This window comes from Oenanthe melanoleuca, chromosome 11 (assembly GCF_029582105.1).
Source record: "Oenanthe melanoleuca isolate GR-GAL-2019-014 chromosome 11, OMel1.0, whole genome shotgun sequence".
Lineage (NCBI taxonomy): Eukaryota > Metazoa > Chordata > Aves > Passeriformes > Muscicapidae > Oenanthe > Oenanthe melanoleuca.
In genome coordinates this window covers 9,859,782-9,880,403 of record NC_079345.1, presented here as the reverse complement: position 1 = coordinate 9,880,403, position 20,622 = coordinate 9,859,782, and the positions used below count along the sequence as shown (strand labels likewise).

General features: G+C 40.9%; 1 long non-coding RNA gene across 4 annotated transcripts; it reads right to left on the bottom strand.

Annotated features, from left to right (window-relative positions):
- Positions 1 to 535: 535 nt before the first annotated feature.
- LOC130257712 (uncharacterized) lies at positions 536 to 19,047 on the bottom strand. Of its 4 annotated transcripts, none has more exons than XR_008841368.1 (7): positions 18,825 to 19,047; positions 18,209 to 18,264; positions 17,617 to 17,740; positions 13,917 to 14,021; positions 13,053 to 13,217; positions 12,695 to 12,826; positions 3,806 to 5,507 (listed from the first exon to the last, which is right to left on the bottom strand). It is a non-coding gene; the product is annotated as an uncharacterized LOC130257712 (long non-coding RNA). The 4 variants fall into 4 exon arrangements; XR_008841370.1 differs by lacking the exon at positions 18,825 to 19,047 and adding an exon at positions 18,497 to 18,794; XR_008841369.1 differs by lacking the exon at positions 13,917 to 14,021 and having other exon boundaries at positions 536 to 5,507.
- Positions 19,048 to 20,622: the final 1,575 nt, after the last annotated feature.

Below are 20,622 nucleotides of genomic sequence, written 5' to 3'. Positions count from 1 at the left end.
ATTCTCCAGCCCTCATTTGCACCTTCTCTCATAGCTGAAATTAAAAGTGTTAATTAAATGACTTTCTGCTGCATAAACTCCTATGGATTAGTTATTAGTTTACACTTTAGCACAATGGGAATTGACTCACAATATTAAAGCACACGAGTAGTTTAGGAAAGTTTTTGTTTTCAACTTGCAGAACCCAATATGAAAAGATTTGTCCATAAAATGAGTTTGTTGGACTACAAACACACTTAAAAATACCCAGCCTGCTCATGCAAACAACCAGGCATAAAACTAATTTCTACTGCACACCTAACACAATGCTAAAATTATGAAGGGTATTTTCCATTTACACAGTCCTAGAAGATTAGAACACCGACACACAACAGCACCTTAAGCATGCTGGTAAGGGAAACTAACCTCTTTTCCAAGTCCCATATTAAAGGTAATACAAAATCAACTGGGAAATATTTAGCAAAAACCCTGAAATTTTGAAAATAGCTTTTCCACATGTTTATTCATAGCTGATGAAGAATGTTCTTTCAGCATGTATTTTAATATTGTATTTTATTTTACAGTGTGCAACAATGATAAGTCAAACTTCCTGCTTGAAAAGTGCTTAAGGTCTAAACTTTACAAAATATACAGGTGAAAGTTTGCTAGTTTTAGCCAAGTAATTTAACAGCAATGACAACATTCTGTTCTGAAATTATACAAAATAGGGATGATAGGTAAACAAGTCTATTTTTTCAGAACTTGCAAAAGTATCACACATGTGGAACATTGCACTCATCACACTAGTTAAACTGAAACCCAGCCTCAGTTTATGCTGAGTAAGATTCCTTGCTTGCTACCATGACACTCACACCATAAGAGCTGTAATTCAAACTAAGCAGGGCTGTATTTCAGTTTAAATAAAAAAAAAACAAATTTTAAACCCCCACACTATACTGCAGATTACTTTTGGTACCAAGCAAATTGATATTCTCAGTCAGCATTAGAACACTATTTTTTTCCCAAATAAATACTAAATAGAATATAAAATCACTGTCAAATAAAAGTGCTCAGGTCAAGCATTTGTGTGTAGGTGTACAAGTACATACATAAAACATACACACAGACAAAATATGGAGAACATGAGCAATGTATTGCAATAACAGCTCTCTTCTTAAAGACAGATTTATATAACAGCATAAAACTTGCAAGTTATCTTTACTACTATTAAAAGCTCCCCAGTATCTCTAGACGTCTGCCATCAATAAATCCTGGAAACATTCTGCTCACATACTGAGTTTTAAGGAATGTGCAGCATATGTCAGATTCAATAAAAGCAGTACAGTTCTTTAATTACTACATTCACCCAGCAGCTGCTTTGACAAAGTATTTTTCCGAACATGTAAAAATGTAAAATACCCAAAAACCAGTCATTTATGTGCAATGACCACTCAGCATCTAACAATAATGGATATACTGAAGGACAGAAAAGTGAGTTGTGCCAAGTCCATATTTCTCAGTGACTGACTGTAAAGCACTTAGAGTCAGCATTAAGCTTCTAAAACTCTAACCCTAATCAATCGTAAACAAAGAAATAAAGATCTCACAGTTATTTTTAAAATCTTAAACAGTAGTACATAACTTTAAACAATTTTTCTGCTTTTTCTGATTTGCACAGCATTCTTCCCAAGTAAAATATTTACTTCTGTATGAAAACAGGCTTGCATATACAAGCTTAAAAATAACAACACTTATTTAAACATATGAGCTAATTATACCTGGCATTTTGGACTTTGGTGGTAATGTATTGATTGCCATAGAGCAGAACACACCCCTGTTGGCCAAAATCAAAGGTGCACATGATTCAGAAATCTGCATGGAGACAACCCCTCCCCTTCTCCAAACACTTCTGCCCACAAGTCTTTTCATGGTACAGGACAGCAAGCACCATCTCCCCAGGCTGTAGGATACTTGGAAAAGTATGATTTGCACGCATTTGGCAACAGCATGGCAACAAAAGCCCCTTAAAAATAAAAAAGGCAGATAACTGGATACAATCAGCTTGCAATCATTTTCTTGTAATGTGTTAGTGAATGGGTGCCAGTTAACTAATCTTAGTAGAGAACAAACCTAATTTATCCACAGCAGGATGTTGTCAGATTATTTTCAACCTAATAATTATCTCTAGCAGAAGGGCAATATTACACTTTGTAGAAGTCGACACTTTGTAGAAGACATTTGCTCTGGAAAAAGATGCTCATGTGCTGTTTAATTCATGTGGATGGAGGGAGGGAGGATGGATGAACCAGAGAAACCCACCTAAGCCACCTTGCTCTACAGGAGCAAGTGCTCAGGTGAAAGAGGATCTTTGAAAAAGGCATGGCACTAGGCAACAGGAACATGCCCAAATCCCCTCCCAATCCTTTTTTGAAGATAAGCTTAATTAACTTTGAGTAACTTTTCAGTGGAAGCTGCTATTCTACAGATATTTGCTACACTGAGATTTCTCACTCCCAAGGATGTCTACAGTGACCCAGTCTGACCCCAGGAGTTGCAAAAGCCACAGAAGACTGTGAGGAATTCTTCTACCACACCCAGCCATTTGTTCTAGCATATACCTCTATAAAAATATTTCATCCTCATTCAAATGATAGAAAATCTAACATTCCCTTTCTAATAATTTCTACTGATTCATCAGTCTTATTAAAAGTTTGCTCCTTAGTTTGTCATAAACTGATTTTTATCTCTGTGTATTGTCAACACATATTGCTTCAAAAATGCTGTGCTATGTCTGCAGTATGCAAACAGTCATATGAAGTCAAGTGTCACCTTACAGATGTAAAGATTATTTTCAGGAATGCACCTTTTATTCAGTCAAGTCAGAACTGAAATTAAAGGAGTTAGAAAATAACCATATAGTGCTAGTTAAGAAGTTAAACTCTGTTTTGTCTGACATATTTGTGGAGAACATATATAGAAATCATGTGTTTATAATAATAAACACACCATTATGATTGGGATTCCTGAGAGATTCAGACTGAATGCAGCAATCACCAAAGAGCCAGGAAGTCTACTTGAAACCAGCCTATTATTTGGAATATTTATAAGAGGAAAACCTGCCTTCCCTGGAGTTTTATTTTGTTGTCTTTTTAGCACTTGGATGCAAAATTTTACTCATCAGCTTAACATCCATGACAGTGCTCTATGTAAGATGTTATTTTGCAGTTCTGGTTTTACTGTGTACTACCACTTAGGCAGGTAGATAGATTCCTAGGTAATCACAAGTATTTTATTAAACATCTCATTCTCGGTACTACAATAGTCCATTTGAAGATAAAAAGAGTTGTATGAATTATGGGCTGTCTCAGAGAGCTGTGGAGGCTCATTTGCACTTAGTTCATGGTCAGGGGAGACAAGTGAGTCGTTTGAGGGAGGCACATCAATCCTGAACCCAGCACTGAGAGCTCAGCCATGGCTCAACCCTGGCTGCTGGAATGGGGCACAGCTCCCACAGCTGGAGCCACACCTGCCCCTTCCTTACAGACATGGCACATTATTTTCCTCCCTTCCATATGTACAGTATGGCCACTGCATATTCCTCATCCTTTACCTTAAGGACAAATAGAAGATAATGGATGACACAACCTGAGCTGGAGGCTCAGTCCTTTCTGTGACTGTGCTCTTCACCTGGCAGTGCCCCCAGAGGAGATGCAAGCAGTGCTGCTGCTCTCAGGTTTCAGACAGATCAGAAAGCCTCTTGTTCTTTGTATGCCCAAGCCAGCTCCAGGAAGGCACCTACAGTGTTGAAGGAGTTGCTCATTTGCTTTTTCTCAGTATGTCTTTGAGTACTAAAGACTAGCCATACCATTCTAACTTTGGCACAGGGAATATCAAGAGCTTGGATGCCTCACTAGACTCCAGCATGTACTGATTCAACACTGTAGAGAAGCAACAGCAGCCACTCCTGCTAGAGCTGCTCCCCCTTCTCCACTCAAGGTAGCTCTCATGTGTCAAAAGCAGTTCTCCTGAGGCATGTGGTGGCTGAGGCAGCCTCTTTGGTGAGTAAAGTAAAAAGTGTGTTCTCTAGATAATGGAAACACTTGTACCATTCCCACATTGTGACTAGATACATTTTCCTGAAATAGGTGTCTGCCATGTACACACACACCAGTTCTCTCCCCTCACACTGGCACACACAAGGAGTAAGTCAAAGAGCACAGGTTTATTTTGCAATTTCCAGGATGTCCCTGGAATGTGAATATTACGCATGACAGATCCGCACAGCTTTCTAACACATCCAATTTCTACCACATCCCAGAGATGTAACTGCACCTGCTGAAACTGCAACACACCAGGGCCAGTCCTCAGCAACACTCTTGTCAACACACCACCCTTCCCAGACATGACATCTGCAAAGCTGGTCTGTGCATGCCCTGTCCTTTCACCAACGTGACCCAGGGTGCTGGATAACTAGTATTTGATAACACCATTAACTCTGGCTGAAGCAAGTCTGGGTGTGCTCAGGGAAACAGCTCAGTTTGCTTCCCCAGCAGGGAGAGAACGAGCAAGCAAGAGTGCATGAAGCCTCCTTCTCTACCCAGCACAGCTGCTGACAAAGGAGCCTGTATCTCTCGCCTTCTCTGAAGTTAATCCCAGCAGTTTAAAGCAGACTTGTGAAAAAACCATGAATCTGAAGTTACTCTGAAATGCTACTCCAAGGACACATTAGTTCCACTAGAGTCAAAGTATATGCCAGACGCAATAGGTCGAGTTCTAGTCGAAGAGATTGCACAGAAACTAAGAGCTAATAATTCTTAATTTGGCATAACATGACATTCCCAACAGCTTCTCTCTCTCCTTCCAGTAACTGTATCTTGGCAATGTACATATTAAAAAATCATTGAACAAAAGACATGTGCTGTTGGGAAAAAACCCCCAAAAACCAAAACACCTTTCTTTGTGTTGTGTCATTCCAAAAACTGAAGACACTTTCACTTAAAGACAAATTATGCTGGTCAAAACACAAAGGGGACAAAACCTCATTCATTTCTTATTTGTTTAAGAATTACTAAAAAGAAACATTTTTGCAGGAGGCTAGGGCAACAGTAATTTAGACAATAATAAATTGAGCATTGTTACAATAACTACTCCATTGAATAAAAGAACTCTAGGAAGAAACTTTTCAAATGGCATTCAACAGACATTCAAATAAATTAACAAAATATGCAAATCAAATTACTTAAAAAATAAAGAATTTCCAGCAGTTTGCCATAATGACAACATTCTATAGAAAGACATAATAGCTCTTTGTAGCCTAAAAATTGTCAGTTTTATTTTACAAAAATTACTTCCAAAAGCATCTTGTCATGACAATCGAGTTTTGAGGAAAAAACAACCTGTCATTTGATAAATAGATGAAATTAACTGTCATTAAAGCCACTTAAGAACTCTTCCTTCCTGTTATCCTCCTCATCTTGGCAGTAACTGATAAGAAGATTTCAGGGAAGCTCAGTCATTGATGGCAGGATCTAGAAAAGAAACAATTTTGCATAGTTATTCACAGCTTCTAGTTACTGTACTTCACTAGCCTGCACTTATTTGGCTTCCTTCTGCCCCTGGCATGAGCACACCTTACACCATGAAAATATCGAGGTGGTTGCAATCCTATGGTGTTAATATTACACACAAAGGTAACACAACAAAGTCCTGTTATCCACCAACTGTGAATTGCTAATACCAACCAGTGCTTTAGCCACAGGACCAGACATTACTCATTATCATACAGTTCATTACTTATGGGACATGGCTGAGCTCGAGCCTGTAACTTCTGGAAAACGTACCACTCGTCCACAGGAACATACCAACGAAATAAATGAAGGACCAGATGCAATGGGTACAGCAGAATTTGTTAAGAGGCAAACTACAACTGCCTATTTCCTCCCTCTGTTCCCCCCCAAAAAACATTACCCAAGATTTTGCCTGACTAAGCAGGCAGTTTCAAGAGGAAAGGAGGACATGGATTGGGCAAAGCAAAAGCTCTGAACCTTGCATATCCAGACTAAGTCCTGTGCAACCCCAGGAGGTTGTGTTCATGGCAACCCCACTTCCAACATACAGAGTAATTAATTGTATTCCCACATTAAAGCTACCATGGCACACCTCCACCTTGGCAGATTTCTAGCTGGCTTTAATCCTTTCCACCTTCCACATGCCAGGTTCCTCACACCAACTGGCCCTCAGTGACAGCTGAGTTTTCAATGCCATACAGTACCTTGATGCAAATGGGTTTTGCCCTTTTTTCCACCTTTTGCTAGGCTACACTGCCACTTAGTCACTGCATTGACATAACAACTCCACCTTCTCTACTGCAGTGCAGCTGTACATCCACTGATGTGACAATGGAAGTGAGGGGCTTCATCCCTACAGGAACAGAGCTGCCTTTCAGTTCACTACTTGCATCATTTTCATGCTGAGGACAGAGCATATGGTCCTTCGAAGGGACATCAAAATAAATATGACAGGTCAGTGCAATCATCATACTGAATGAATTCAAATGATGCCATATCTAAAATGAAACGTGTGCACATAATAAAGATTCAAATGACAAAAAAATTCCCTACCCTTTATCCCTCTCTGAATTATTTATAACTTCTGCAACTCCAGCTGTTGCCACCAGCCCAAGGACACTACTTCATTTTGGGAATGACACATCATATTAAAATATAAGTTAACAAAAGAAAAAAAAAAAAAAAAAGAAAAAGAAAAATAATAAAAAAGGACACTACAGAAAAGCACAATGCATCTTTTCCCAGCTTTTACAAAGGAAAATAATCAACAATCAATTCTGTTCATGTTTCTCAACTTGTTTCCATAATTCCAGACACAGATTTCAACACTCATGCATTAAGTCAGCCATGCCTTTTTAACCATTGCAGTTAAGCAAGAGTCTCACAGCATCTTGGATCCCTCACATATTTTTATAGGGTTATCTCAGTCTTACAGTTCATCATATGCCAATACACCAAAGGCTGCAATACTATCAGCACTGCTGACAGCTTTTAGTACACAAAATGGTCATTACGAAAGAATAGAATATTTGCATATATGGAATTGCTTTTGGAAAAGCAATAATTTGTCCACAAATTTAAACAAAAAGAAACAACACCTTCAAAGTGTACTTCAGGGCACAAAGAATCGGTTTCAAGTAATCACAACATTTAGATGAGCAAATTCTACATTGTACTGCCTGCCCACTTGAATACTGTTCTGATTTGGGTTCCATCACATATTAGTTCTTAGATTCCAAATAAGTAATTTGACAGTGGGAAGGAGGCAGCATGGAGAAGGCTTAGCCAGTAAGCACAGTTTCCATCACCTACATCAACATGCTCTCTCACTTTAAACTAAACTTGTTTTAGTTGGCTGGTCTGTGGAGCAGATAGATAACACAGAGGCTGAGTAAATAGAAAAAAATACTTTAAAATCCACCACTGGTTTTGGTTGCTACTTTATTCAACAAGGAATCAAGATGTGAATTGTTACACAAAATCACCCACTACAAGAATATACTGTTGCACTGTGTTCACTGTGAAATTAACTGAAATGGGCCAAAACTTACAAGTTGCCAAGTGCTGAGGAACATACAGCCCCTAAATATTGGACATTCATGACTGACCAATAGCCTCATCTCTATCACAAATTATATTATTCTGTTCTCTACCTATGATCTTAATTTCACAGTGTTTTCTATTTTTACTTTTACCTAACTGAACAGCAATTGGGTTTATGTTCTGCTCCTGGGAGATCCCAAATGCCACAACAACTTTTAACTAATTAATTATTTAGGATTTTTTTTTTTTGTCTGAGGTTTTTATTTTCTCCTCCACAATCCACCTGAAAGTGGACTAACAATTGTCACAGTTCTAACACAGAGAGATGTATGAATAAACTGTAGAGCTTCCAAGGCACCATCATCAGACATCTCTAGTATCATCCACAAATGAAAATAAAAAGCCAAGAATGCACCATTTGCCTTTAGTGCCAATCACATGGCTCAGGCCTAAGCTGGAATGGCAGATATTCAGCAAACAAACTGATCTTTGGGAAAGGCAGCAAGGCCAGAGTTGTTGCCTATCTTGTAAGTGAAAAACGCCAATGGCTTGCAAGCAGAGCCCACTTTGGTTTCACTGCCAGCAGTACCTCCAGCAGTATCTGCTGTTACTCAGTTTGGTACCATGAGCTCATGCAGTGTTATTCAGGAAAAGGAGATGTTGTTAAAACAAACATTTATTTGCCCTTCAGTCTCCACCAGAGCTGGCACCCAGCCCTGAACAGTCTCACTCTTCCTCGCTACTGTGGGAAAACTATGGAACAAGAACCCTTCCCTTCATCTCCTGCTGTTGGCCAAAGAAACAAAAAGGTACAGAAACAAAGAACAGGCAGAGAACTTGAGGTGTGAAGAATGCCACTGAGCAGGAAGTTCAACATAGTAACATTTGTAGACCTCTTGTAACATTTAAAAAGAGTCCCAAATTCTTCTGTTGTCACAGTTATGTATTTCATTTTATTACTGCCTCACCATTAATAATTCTCCAATATTTTGGAAATCTCAGGTGCTATGCACAAACCCTCAAAACTACAATTATTTACATTTATAACCCATTCAAACATACATCACACTTTTTTTCTGAAAACTAACAAATTAAAAACAGGAAGATATCTCACATTCCAGAGTTGCCATTTAACTCTCAATGCCACAGGTTCTCAAGTGCCTCCTGAAATAGTTTCTAGCTGTGCTAAAGGAATGACATTTGGAAAAAAATCACCTGTGTGCTGAAAGGAAAACATCCTTCTGAAGATTTTCACGAGCTAGTTGGATGCAATTGAACTTAGTCCTCAGAAAATAAGGAAAGTCGTCTTCCTGCCCAAACACACTCACTAAATGCTTCTGGCTATGACATTTTTTCATAATTGACACATTATACACAAACACTCCAAGAAAATATCTTTTTGTCTACGTCTGGATTACACAGCTATTTATACCCAGTGCTTCTGCAGAGCCTTCCCAATGCTGCACGATGCTCTTGAATACAAATGACCAATTGATCCTTTCACATGACAGGGTGGGGTTTGTTTTTTTAGCGTTCAATACTCCTAATGTTAAAAAAAATTGTACCTCAACGTGATCTTTAATCTAATCCTTACCCTGAACAATTGAAGTACATTCGTATTAATCTATTAGATGCTTTTCCACACAGCACCTATGGCACTGCATAAATTACTGTAATTTAAATGAATTACTGCTTGAGAATTCTCATTTGGTAAGAAACATGCAGTGCTATATGTTATGGAAAGAAAAATGTTCATTATGGTAACTAAGTTTTATACCACAGTATATCTAGGTGCTCATAAACCAGCCACTCTAAACTGTTGAAGGACAAGAATATTAGACTGATCACACAGAACACACATCAGTATGTCAAGAAGTCAGTAACATGAAATTTAATCTACAGTTTATTTAGATATATTTCCATGCCCATATTCAGAATCCACATTAAAAATGCCACTAGTCTAGCTGAAGAATATTACTGCAAAAAACATTTACACCAATAGTAATTCTATCTCTGCCCTGGAGAACTTGCATTTTCCTCTTTAAGCGTTTGATCTAGTGAAATATATTGAAAAAAAAAGAACTTGGAGGAAAAAAAAAAAGAAAAAAGAAACAGAAAAAAACCCTGAAGTTCTTTTGTTATGTTACTTCACATATTACCAATGTTTAAGGATGACTTGTTTAAGACTGCACATTTCAACTACCTAATAGTAAAGAATGAAAAGCTTCTTGCTACAAGCTAAAAAGAAAGTCTTTACCATGCTCCTTGAAGAGCTCATTTTCACATTACTCAGGCTTCATTATGCTGAATCAATATTCGTTTAGTCACTGGGTTATTGACATATTTTAAAATAAAAGTATACCCTTCAGCTACTGCACTCATTACGGGTAATTTGTCTTGTCAGGGAGCAGGGAATATTATCCCAGTCTTTCAGGGGCTGACAGCCCATGGAAATACCTCCCCTTGGTTACAACTGTAAATAATTTTAAGGTAAAATATTGAAAAATCAATGACTGTTTCCTGCAATCTGTCACAAACAAATCAATCATAATCTGCACAGCCAGAGAGTATGATTTGAAGGAGATGAGAGCAGATGTAATTCTTGGCTGGAATCTCTCATTTCGAAATCACTTCACATAATGGTGTCATCATTTAAACACTTAGCAGTCACTGCAACTGCCACTCATAACATCTAGTTGGACAAAACCACAAGGAAGAGGAGGAGAAATGCCACTGCTGTTACGTAAACAAACACTTTATTTCAATGGTTGCAACATTAGCAAATTTCACAGATATAACAATAAGGCTCGCCTCTCCACAAACATCCAAGGTGCTTTTCCTTCTCAGTGGAAGACTGCCTATAAATTAGCCTCTCAAAATGCAAAGCATTTTAAATTTTAAAACCAAGCTACGCTTCATAAAAGGTGAGAAATAATATCTGGTACTAATACCACTTCTAAAAATATTTTTATTCACTCCAAATTGCTCATAACAGAATTATGCATCAAATTCTTAAGAGATTAAGAAAGGAGAATTATCTGAGGTACCTTTGTCTTTTTAAGAGCAATAAGGCTTTCAATGCTTCTTTGTCCTCTACATATTACATTTCACATCTAATTTTCATTAAGCACACACTGACTCAACTTTAGGGTAGGAACCACTGCAGAGTACACGGGGAAAAAAGTCATAACCTACATAAATTAATTGCTAATATATTTTCAACTTGCATTCAAAGATTAAATGCTGTATATGGAATTATATCTATATAAAGGATCAATTTATACATAAAGAATGAACTACTGCACTCAGAATGCTACAAACTGACCTTTATAAATGTGAATAAATTGTGTTAAACCAATCTATTTCTATAGAGTAACACTAATGCTTAGTCCAAAATTATTTCCTCATTTGTCCCCCCACCATTTTCACCCCAACACTACGATGTTTAAAAGAATTCTCTGCAGATACATCAGAATAAAACTGCAACTTCAACCTTAGGCCTAAGCCTGCATTTCTTGCACAAACAAAATTTACAAATGCTCATGGAGTGTTTCCCTCTGGAGTCTATAATTTGAGCTCTTAATCTTTAATGTGCAGAGCCTGTTATCACATACTCATTTTAATCACATTAACCTTAGCAACTCCTAATTCTGAATATTTATCTTACAACTGTGAGACTACGAAAAAATGCAACCAAAAAGATGAAATTATTTTCTCTTTTCTTGAAAAAAATCCCTTAATACTGCTTTTAAAAATGAAAGAATAGGGCATATTGTACATCTAAGTAAACCTCTCCAAGGTTTGCCTTCCTTTAAAGCAGGCTTTAAGTCTCTTTATCTTCTACATGGAAAACATACATCTCTAACTCTTTACTGATATACATCAAAACCACTATTGTTTGTAACAGCTGGACAGATTCCCTTTCTTAGCAAAATAAATTATTAAAAAAAAAGAAAGAAATTGAAGTCTTAGACCAGAAGAAGCAGTTAGTGCCTTAGAGGCTAACTAAGTGTAAATATCAGCCATGAAGAGAATCAGCTTATTGTGGGAAAGGCCACTCCACAGCGAAAGGAAGCGGGAAGAGGCAGTGGGTGAGGAATTGCTAAAAACCAGAGTAGCTCCTAGAAATGAGCTGCAGTTCCCCACTTTTTCCCTGGATGAGATCTATAATGAAGCTATCCAATAGACAGCCTCAGGCTCCTCAGGCCTTTTAAATCTGCCCCCTGGCCCAGCACACTGACAGAGGGAAGCCCTGCTCACCAGGCTAAGCCGTTGTGCGAGGGAGAAGCGCGGCGCGTACGGAACGTGTCGGCAGCTTCCCCAGCGCTGCTCCCCTGAGCCAGCTCCTCATTTCTTCTGACAATCACCTAATTAGGTGGGTCAAGAATTGCAGAAGATAGAAGAGATTCATTCTTCCTCACATGCCAGTTCTCCTATTTATAAAAATGGCTCTTCCACTCCATTGTAAGGCACTTAATAAATGTTAATAATAATTAAGTCAGTCACATCTCCCAGACAACAGTGTCAGATCTTTTTCTGCAGTATTTCAGAACTATTTGGTTCAGGAGGGAGCTCCCACAAGCTCCAGACAGAAAAGGACTCATGAATTCCATCCTTCAATGCAAGAGGTCACAGAGGGCTGTGCCACAGCAGACACTTCACAAGCCCTGAGGAGCAAGAGCAGCACATGCTGCTGCACCACACATCTTACTGGGTCAGCACCATGAGTGCAATTTCCTGCTGGACAAAGCATTAAGATGCTCTAACAGCTAGTAGAACTGTGAGGTCTTTCTAGTTAAGAAGTTAAACTAGATTCAATTTCTTAAACAAGAAGATATTTTTCTTTATTCCATCTTGATCAAGAAAGAAAAGAACTACTGGTTATGGAAACAGCTGAAAAAAGAAAGACCCTGGCTTAAAAAAGGCTACTAACATTTCCTCTAGTACCCTCCTTCTCCACTTACTGCTCTCACTCACAATGTTCATTTAAGTCAATGGCATATGTTCATCTATTTAATGCAGCTCCACATGATCACCAAACAATACAGCAATGCCATATTATATCATGCAATATTACTGATATGACACTATTAGCAATACTCTACCTAATGAAGTTTATAAAGTCTTCATGTTTGGGCATTACAGAAAGATGAAGAATCCTGCTTTGAAATAGCTCCTGCCTTCCAATTTTATCCTTCCCTTCTTCAGCATTGCTGAGACCATCTCACTGAGCTCATCTGGAGAGGACAAAAATAGAAAGAAAAGAAGTACATACTTATTACAGTTCTTGTCACCTGCACTGCATGATTTTCTCAACAGAAATGGGAAGGGAATCAAGTTGATGTGTCTGGAAACATTAATTCTGTATTTTGTAAGTGACTGAAACCAGGACCACAAAGGAAAATGCACCTGCTGTAATGCTTTGCTTAATGAATCATATCAAACCCATAGCAGATTACTTACCATTAACTGTGAACAGGACTTAATATGGTTAAAAAGACTGTAAGCCCAGCTGCACTCTGGCTTTGTACTAGGTCTCTTCCCATATTCTGGTAGGTACAGGACAGGATGGACTGCCGGGCTCATTTTCCCCACTGTGGATTTCACTACTTCTCTCTTGGGTGCAATCTATAAAGATAAAAAAGGGACATACAGAGAATGGGGGATGGAACAAATATATAGTATTTGTCACTAATTCAGACAGCGTGTTTCTCTGACAAACAAGGATTTACAGACTGAGCAATGCAAGGGTTTCTTCACCCACTGATCCAGTGTATTTGTTAAATCCCACAGACACTCTGTTAATGCCACATCCCACTGCATGGTGTTCAATCCTACATGTTGTGAGAGGTGCACAGATCAAAGATCTGAGGAACAGGAAAGTTTAATGGCATTTTGCTAAAGAACCAGTAACAGCATTAACTAACCACTTGCCCCTGCTCAAAAGCACAACAATTATATGAGCATGGACACCATTTATACCTGGACATTTCTGAGACAAGCAGAGTTCCTCTTAAGTAAACTGAGTCTGGGGTTACATGAACAAATCTAGGTCATAGGATGTGCCAGAAATGCAAGGAGAAAACAAACTCAGGTCTAGTTCCTTGCCTGCTACCAAGTTTTTCCATCCCTTCCCATCCAATCTAAAAGCCTCTCCACCCTTCTGCAGCCTTCACTCAAAGAACTACCTGGATGACCTCAGCTTAAGTTTTACTTAGGGACACAGTAGCACAGTGTATACTACTGGGAATATCAGGTGAATTTTAACTGAAGCAATAAATTAAATACTGAAATAAACCTAAGAAAAAGCAAAAGGAAAGAAAATACCTTTAAAATTACTTTGGAAACTTAGGCTCTACAGAGCTGCCCTCTTCCCAAGAGACATTCATGAAACCTAATGCCCACAGGAGCTGGGAGACAGCAAGGTCCTTCCTAGATAAAAGCCAGAAAGCACAAACAAAGTAATTCTCGCACTGCCAATACCATAAAGAAGTCGTGGGCACCTTTTTATAATGACAGAGTATTCTTAATAAAAGCTTCAAGCAGGTTTTACAGCTGCATATTATCCAATGAAACCAGTAATAAACAGCACTGTAGAATTATTTAGTGCAACTCCAATACGCCGAGAGTCTCAACCTGGGTTTTATTTATCACACAGGCTAAAATGTTTGTTCTTGGCTTTACAGTAGCAGCCAAGCCTGTAGCTATCTTTTATCCTAGCACACTGCCATCTGGATATTGATACTTTGCTATGGGATATGAAAGAAGAGCATAGTTACCTAATACAGCTTAATTGAAAACACAGGACCTACATATTATACCATGCATTATTCTACACAAAATTAAATCTGAAGGGCATGAATATTTCTGTAGATGTCAGCAGAGAATATTTCAGAGGTAAATGCTGTGTTCTTGATCTGCACTAGAAATGCTAAGAAATACTGTGAAAAATATGTGCTTATGATAAGAAAAAGCTCAGTTTTGCTCTGTTGGGAAAAAGAAATTGCTCAGGAAGGTGCATCTCCTTCAGGAAGAGCAAGGAAGTCACACATTTATCAGTAAACTCTGTTATGGTGATACATATTCACCTTGAAAGGTCCAATTGGTTTGTTTTCCTCCTCAAGCAATGATTTATATAATTTAAAAAAAAAAACAAAAAAAGAAAAAAAAATATGCTGGTTCTACAAATAGATTCACTTGAATCTGCAAAAAGCAGCTTCAAAATCTGTTACATCTGCGCTATCCACATTAAGGAATAAAGACTAAAAAGCTCTAATGTTAATAAAATCCCAGAAATTATGAACTGTTAAAAAGAATTCCTTGGGTGTAAGGCCAGAAGGGCTACCTGGCTTTATGTTTCTCCTCAGAGAGGTATTGCTGAGCTCTTCCAAATCAGTCATAAGGACTGCAAATATATGTTAGCAAAGTAGATAAAGCACAAAATCTTTGGAACACAATACTGTTACTAAGTCACTCACTTCTAGCACCCACACTGGAGGTCAGATTCCAGCTACAGGAGCTCCCACCATGCTGCAGCACCTGCAGGCAAAAGGGAATTTGCTACCTACATCCCATAAAACAGCACAGGGAGCCACAGCCACACTTCCCACTGAGCTGATCCTCATTCACTATAAGAGCCAACTAACAGGCTTGCTTCAAGTGAAAAACTTGTTTTAGACATGAAAGAAAGCAGTTTTTCATTTTTCACTCAGAGTCTACTTTCTGCATATGTCCATGGAACTGTCAGTAAAATAAACCCAAAAGACATTCTTAACTCAGTCCATACTATGCCAACAAATTCAAGCAAATAATGCCATTTAAGTTAATTACAGGAAACTTCAAGGAAACTGAAATACAGTTTCAGGTTCTCCCATGATACTGTCAAGATCTTTGGAGTTACATGCTCAGTACAATAACTGGGTGCTTGAAAGGCTTGTCAGCTGCACTTCTGTATTTTATTCCACACACTAAAAAGGCTGCCGAAGCAGCTAAAAAAAAAAAAAAAAAAAAAAAAAAAAAGACTGGAACTGATAATCAGGTTTCTCTTAGCAGACAAGAAGTGATTTAAAGTAGAAAGGCTTGGAGAGGAAAAGAAAACTCTAAGCTACCTAAAACCCAAATGCTAGGCACAGAAGAGTCATTCTAGGTGTTCACGAGTTTACACCTCGCTCTCAGACCACAAACACAGAGTGTGAACAAGGAGCATCTCGGGCAAAGGAAGAGCAGGCAGAAGAAACAGCTGAGCTGAGGGGCTTGCCCAGAGAGCTCCTCCCAGGACCCCTACCCAGAGAGAGCCACAAAACACGGGCACTTCAGTGCCCTGCCTGACCCTGGAGCTCCAGCACTGCACCTGAGGGAAGCAGCAGCAGGGTCTGCAGGAAAGGGTCCCGAAGTTTTGCAGCCAATAGTTTACATGCATTTTTTTAGCTCTTGCCCAGTTAATAATGGATTGATTTAACATAGAAAGACACAGGCCCCTCCCTCCTCTTTGCATGCTAATTAGTTTTACTTCTATGGTAGTGCAAAGATGAGAAAGAAAATTTTCTTTTCTCTTCATGCCTAATTAAAAAATGAATATTCACATGTGTTTATTTTTCTCTGTTAAGAGCTGTTAATACTTTTAAATATACTGCATAAAACATTTCTTATCAGATGTTTCCAGCAGCATTTTCCACTACCATCTGAGTCTCACAGGGTTTGTTTTTTTTTTAATAGGACAGCTTTAAATGAAACAGGGCATCTTGTAGGGGAAATAATTTTTAATTTTTTTTTTTTTTTTTTTAAGAGGATTAGCATCACATACAGATCTCTTGGTAATATTGTCACAAACTGAACTAGAAAAACAAATTCAGTGTCTAAGGTCAGGTATTCTGATAAAGAAATATCAAAAAAGGTTTAGATAAAACAGCCTCCTTCTCATCTACCCCTGTAAAAAGAAAAAAAAAAGTTGAAATGATCTCCTAATGCATCTCCCTTCATAATTCATGCCGAAAGATGACATTTTCTCAGGATCTTAATTAAGATAATGATGAACACCTGTGTCGGCATTCTTTGGCAAGACAGCATTATCCATCATAATCTTTTAAGTACTCTCAAAAAAACCCAACAAAATCGTATGACGGAACCAATCTGTTGTCTCTCCTTGCACTAAGTTTTACATCTCAGACACACAGAAGAACGATTAGATCTTTAAAGACTGCAATAAAAACAGGATCGTTAGATTTTAAAGTTTCAACAGAAAGTAGCTATTAAATTAATTAAATTAAGGTGTATGATATCCAAGATAGCAAAGTTTAACTCTATTCACTACAAGCCACCTGGAACCAAAGCACTTACAGTTAGAGCCCACCAACAACTGTATTTTTAAAACATAGTTTGCTGTTAGTTTCAGGATCATTCTGCCTCTTTTCACATTTGTTTCTCTCAGAAAGAAAATATTCTCATCTGATCCCTACTGTACATTCATGCACTAATTTATTAAGCCATTTTATGCTCTACCACGTTTGCACAATCTAAATGAAATTATGCAAAAGAAACCAGCGTAGAAAAGACAAATATGCAAATTCAAATGTTGCTGTATTTTGGGTCACATTTTGTGAAGTCATCTCAAATCCAAGCTTCTCTCATACCAAAAACCCTACTGGAGTCCAATTACTAAACTAACCGAAGACCCTTCTAACAGCTTTGCAGGACCAGCCCATCAGACTGAAGGCTATAAAAATAGGGATTTTAATTATATAATATATATATAATTATATCAGCTTATAGAAGCTGAATCTAAATTCACATGCCTAAATTTAAATAAAGTTAAGAGTGCACAGCCAGCCTGCAATCCAAGCCATTGTTAAATAAGATTTTTAGGGTTTTTTTCTATTTTATTAACAATTTATCTTCCAAAAAATTATGAGAAAAATATACAAAGTCCAGAATTTTAATATCGACTTGCACTGTTATGATTTCACTGGCAGCTGCAAAATACACACAATCCTGATACCAAGAACTCATCCATACCTTCAAATGCACGTACCTTCAGCAAAAATGCAAAGAAGCAGCAAATGCATCAAGCGCCACGTTTGTTAACAGAACTGATGAGTGACATAAGAGTCTTGAAACAAACCTCTTATTTCCCTTCCATCAAGTGGCTGAAAGTCCTGCAAAACAGATTAGTCTTAGGCTTTCACATTTTAATATGCTGCTATCAGAGGAAAAAGTTGCTGTGACTAGTCATTCAGTAGAGCTATCAATGTGCAAATAAAGCAGAAAATAGAGACATCCTTAAGAAATGAGTCTCAAATTTGATATAAAGTGAAGGTGACAACCACAGCAATAGAACTATAAACTAAATGTTTCAATATCTTGAATAATTATCTACAGTTCTTTTAAAACTGCAAAGAATATAATAGTGGCATAATGTAGTGAGAATGTCAGTTTGATAGGCACTTACAGTCCTGACGGCATAAGAGTTCTATCACTACCGTTTATTAATCAGCTCTGGTATTATGTTTGCAAGGCATGAAAGTATGCATGAACTCACCACTTTCCAAAATGTATGCCTACAGAAGAAAGATTAGTGGAACATCAGAAATAAAGAGGGTAATTTTACATGACGTTAACCTTACCTCCTCTTCAAAAAAGTCAGATGCCATGGGAAGATGGTTAAAACTTCTACTTCTTCCTACAAAGAAAGGAGCAGTTAGTTATTCTACTCACATATAAAATGAATGTTAAATGTATAAAACTTGACCAGATGATATCTCACTCCCCGAACAAGAGGGATTGTCAGAGGATTATGACAGAAGAGCTTTCGAGTGCAGAAAGAAATGCAGTGCTCCAGAGCGATCGCTACAATGAAGACGGGGACAAATACCGGTGACACCGTGCAGTCGAAAACTGATGAAAGTGCACACCTGTGTGGATTGAGCATGTAAGGGAGCGTGCGAGACGGGGATGGACCCGTCCCGTTCACCGGGGCAGAACCACATGGAGTTTAAAGAGGCGAAATTCCGCACACCGCACATTAAAAAATTAAATTTAAAAAAAAAAATAATATCAAAAAAAAACAAAACGGGGGGCGAGGAAGTGCGAGAGGGCAGAAGAGGGAAGGGCCAGCGGCGGAGGAGCCGAGCCCGGCGCGGCCCCGCGCCCGCCCGGCGCTGCCGGCACAGCGGGGCCGGGCCGACCCGCGCCGCCCGTCAGGGGGCGCCCCGCGCCGGGGCAGCGCCGCCCGCTCCTCACCTCGGGCCGGGCCGGGCTCGGCGAAGCCGGGCTCAGCGAAGCCGGGCTCAGCGAAGCCGGGCTCGGCACGGCCGGGCCGCCGCGGCCCGCAGCGCCTCCGCGCGCCGTCCCGTCAGCGCCGCCTCCGGGCTCCGCCGCAAGCGCGCCCGTGCTGCCGCCGCCCCTCCGCAGCCGCGCTGAGGGACAGCTCCGCGGGCCCGCGCAAGGCGCGGAGCGCCCGCCGCCGGCGGGGAACAGCCAGTCATGCGCCGGGACGGCCGGGGGCGGGACCGGCGGGGCCGCGGCCTGATGGGTACTGTAGTGCAGGGCAGGGCAGGTTCGGGGTGACCGTGCGGCGCCCGCCCCGCCGGCCGCGACCCCCGAAGGCAGCGGGGACAGCGCGCCCTGCCCGCGCAGCCCCGGCCCTGCAGCGCGGCCGCTCGGCCGGGCCCGCCTGCGCCCAGCGGGGGCAGTGGATGCGGGACGGAGCCCCGCACGGGGAGGGACGGGCGGAGGGAGCGGGGCGGCGTCGGTGTCGCCTCCACGGCGACACGGGGAGCTCCTGCCCCGGCCTGCCCGTTTTTAAACACACCCTGCTCCTCGCGTCTCCGCGTACGTCCCGCGGGGGAGCGCGGCGAGAGCATTACGGTCGGGAAATGCAAAAGCGACAAAATAAAATAAATTCTAAATATGCAAATCTTATGATATCGCCCCCCTCCCTCGACAGAGAAAGGCACTGCGGATCCCGACGGCCGGGGGTCCGCGGCCGCTGGAGCAGCTCCTTTCCTCAACTGCAAGGGAAAACAAAATGCATGAAGGGAATAAATCGGGATATGTTTCTATTGGGAAATATATCTGGTGGAATCACAGGAGATTACATCTTCTGATCGGCAGGGATTTATCCCGGTTCATATGGTTTTAATCTGCTTTTGCCTGGACCCTTCAATGAGCCGAGGGCGGGGGGAGGATACCCGGTGTGCTCCTCAGATCCGTGCAAACCCTCGCTCTGAGCGGTGTCTGCGGACCCGTCTCAGCCCCCTCCGGATCGCCCTTCTCCCGCCACCGCCGCCGGGAAAGGCTAAATCCGACCGCTCCTCGCGGCTGATCCCCGCTCCTGGCCGGACCCCCGCCGCTCCGCCCGCACAGCCGCCGCAACAGGTCCGGTGGCGGGGCGGCCCCTGCCCGCGGGAGCGACCGGCCGAGCAGCGCAGGGACAGGACTGCGGTTCTTCCCCGACGAAAACCTCCTTTTTTGTTAAGAAAATCAAAACTAACAGCACCACCAGTCCGCCGTATATCCCACCTCCAATGATTTAGCAGAGGGAGGGGCAGGGGCAGAGAGCACGAGGAGGGGTGGGTGTGCAGAGGGGGAGCCGGGCGGCTAATAAATCTTATTAAAGATCTATTTTTTTAATATATATATACTGATTGGTTTGCATTCCGGCGCAACGCGGCTCCGCACGGTATTTAGCACATGCAGAAAGTTGGAGCTGATCTTAAATGGCTCGGAGGTGACTGCAATCCAGGAGCCGGCGCACTTGAGCCTCTGAGCGCTGGGGAGGGCCAGGGAAGCGCGGAGCCCTCCCGCTGGTTGGGCCCGGCCGCGGCAGCCCAGCGGGGTCCTGCCAGTCCTTCCACTGACAACACCCCGCGAAGGAGGAGCCTCGCCGGGCCGTGCTGAAGGCGTCAGGAGCTGCAATTTCCAACTTAGCATCTTGGCAGGACCCTTCGGAAAGCGAGAGCGAGGAGGAAGGGGAAAAAAAAAAGCCCCCCAGTACAAGGGGGAGAGAGAGAGAGAAAGAGAGGAGGGGGGGAGGGAA